The sequence below is a fragment of the Gadus chalcogrammus genome, chromosome 12 (genome assembly GCF_026213295.1).
Source record: "Gadus chalcogrammus isolate NIFS_2021 chromosome 12, NIFS_Gcha_1.0, whole genome shotgun sequence".
Classification (NCBI taxonomy): domain Eukaryota; kingdom Metazoa; phylum Chordata; class Actinopteri; order Gadiformes; family Gadidae; genus Gadus; species Gadus chalcogrammus.
Window position 1 is genome coordinate 8616074 of NC_079423.1, and position 2460 is coordinate 8618533.

Sequence of the window (2460 nt, forward strand, 5' to 3'; positions counted from 1 at the left end):
CCAAGCAGGGTCGGGCCTGATTAGTACTTGGATGGGAGACCGCCTGGGAATACCAGGTGCTGTAAGCTTTTCCTTTTTCAACTCGAGCTCATTGCCTCCGTGGCCTACTGTGACCTACCGTGACCTGATGTTTACTGCCAACCGCTTTGGAGGATTTAAGCAACATACAAAGACTGACAACGTCTATCAAAACTATTTTTGTGAAACATGAGGACAGTATAGCGATACTGCCAGCAGGGAGCACCAGAGAGCTGAAACGACAGTTGTACATTTCTTAAACTTTCACCAACACAAACACGCACGCTCACTTCAGATCATGGGAGGACGTCAAAAAATCACCACCCATTCTCTGACACTTTAACCGTTAACCTTGGTTCAAACATTTAACATCACACGCACACGCAGTGTATTTCAGATAATTAATGAATTCAGATGTCACAATGATCGTTTACCTGGATAAGGAGTCCTACTGAATCAATTACTGCCGTTTATATCTAACTAATGATTTTTTTTCTAAAAGTGTAACGTCGAGCCTCAGCAGCTTTCTCACTCCTTATGTGCTACTGTATAAAACCTGGTTTTGCGCCTGCACTAATTGCTTACGGCCATACCACCCTGAACACGCCCGATCTCGTCTGATCTCGGAAGCTAAGCAGGGTCGGGCCTGGTTAGTACTTGGAAGGGAGACCGCCTGGGAATACCAGGTGCTGTAAGCTTTTTCTTTTTCAACTCGAGCTCATTGACTCCGTGGCCTACCGTGGCGTACCGTGACCTGATGTTTACTGCCAACCGCTTTGGAGGATTTAAGCAACATACAAAAACTGACAACGTCTCTCAAAACTATTTTTGTGAAACATGAGGACAGTATAGTGATACTGCCAGCAGGGAGCACCAGAGAGCTGAACCGACAGTTGTACATTTCTTAAACTTTCACCAACACAAACACGCACGCTCACTTCAGATCATGGGAGGACGTCAAAAAATCACCACCCATTCTCTGAAACTTTAACCGTTAACCTTGGTTCAAACATTTAACATCACACGCACACGCAGTGTATTTCAGATAATTAATGAATTCAGATGTCACAATGATCGTTTACATGGATAAGGAGTCCTACTGAATCAATTACTGCCGTTTATATCTAACTAATGATTGTTTTTGTAAAAGTGTAACGTCAAGCCTCAGCAGCTTTCTCACTCCTTATCTGCTACTGTATAAAACCTGGTTTTGCGCCTGCACTAATTGCTTACGGCCATACCACCCTGAACACGCCTGATCTCGTCTGATCTCGGAAGCTAAGCAGGGTCGGGCCTGGTTAGTACTTGGAAGGGAGACCGCCTGGGAATACCAGGTGCTGTAAGCTTTTTCTTTTTCAACTCGAGCTCATTGACTCCGTGGCCTACCGTGGCGTACCGTGACCTGATGTTTACTGCCAACCGCTTTGGAGGATTTAAGCAACATACAAATACTGACAACGTCTCTCAAAACTATTTTTGTGAAACATGAGGACAGTATAGTGATACTGCCAGCAGGGAGCACCAGAGAGCTGAACCGACAGTTGTACATTTCTTAAACTTTCACCAACACAAACACGCACGCTCACTTCAGATCATGGGAGGACGTCAAAAAATCACCACCCATTCTCTGACACTTTAACCGTTAACCTTGGTTCAAACATTTAACATCACACGCACACGCAGTGTATTTCAGATAATTAATGAATTCAGATGTCACAATGATCGTTTACATGGATAAGGAGTCCTACTGAATCAATTACTGCCGTTTATATCTAACTAATGATTGTTTTTGTAAAAGTGTAACGTCAAGCCTCAGCAGCTTTCTCACTCCTTATCTGCTACTGTATAAAACCTGGTTTTGCGCCTGTACTAATTGCTTACGGCCAAACCACCCTGAACACGCCCGATCTCGTCTGATCTTGGAAGCTAAGCAGGGTCGGGCCTGGTTAGTACTTGGATGGGAGACCGCCTGGGAATACCAGGTGCTGTAAGCTTTTTCTTTTTCAAACTCGAGCTCATTGCCTCCGTGGCCTACCGTGGCGTACCGTGACCTGATGTTTACTGCCAACCGCTTTGGAGGATTTAAGCAACATACAAAAACTGACAACGTCTCTCAAACTATTTTTGTGAAACATGAGGACAGTATAGTGATACTGCCAGCAGGGAGCACCAGAGAGCTGAAACGACAGTTGTACATTTCTTAAACTTTCACCAACACAAACACGCACGCTCACTCAGATCATGGGAGGACGTCAAAAAATCACCACCCATTCTCTGACACTTTAACCGTTAACCTTGTTCAAAACATTTACCATCACACGCACACGCAGTGTATTTCAGATAATTAATGAATTCAGATGTCAACAATGATCGTTACATGGATAAGGAGTACCTACTGAATCAATTACATGCCGTTATATCTAACTAATGATTTTTTTCTAA

The 2460-nt window shown here is 43.9% G+C and overlaps 4 non-coding genes across 4 annotated transcripts in view; all 4 read left to right on the forward strand.

The window, feature by feature from the left end:
- Positions 1-68, forward strand: part of LOC130400197 (5S ribosomal RNA) — a 119-nt gene extending 51 nt beyond the window's left edge. Inside the window, exon 1 of the ribosomal RNA XR_008902674.1 lies at positions 1-68. This exon is cut by the window's left edge and continues 51 nt beyond it. This is a non-coding gene — a ribosomal RNA (5S ribosomal RNA).
- Positions 69-597: 529 nt separating this feature from the next.
- Positions 598-716, forward strand: LOC130400112 (5S ribosomal RNA). The gene has a single exon (XR_008902593.1). It is a non-coding gene; the product is annotated as a 5S ribosomal RNA (ribosomal RNA).
- A 529-nt stretch (positions 717-1245) lies between these two features.
- On the forward strand, positions 1246-1364 carry LOC130400854 (5S ribosomal RNA). Its single transcript, XR_008903325.1, has one exon. It is a non-coding gene; the product is annotated as a 5S ribosomal RNA (ribosomal RNA).
- A 529-nt stretch (positions 1365-1893) lies between these two features.
- Positions 1894-2012, forward strand: LOC130401013 (5S ribosomal RNA). Its single transcript, XR_008903476.1, has one exon. It is a non-coding gene; the product is annotated as a 5S ribosomal RNA (ribosomal RNA).
- Positions 2013-2460: the final 448 nt, after the last annotated feature.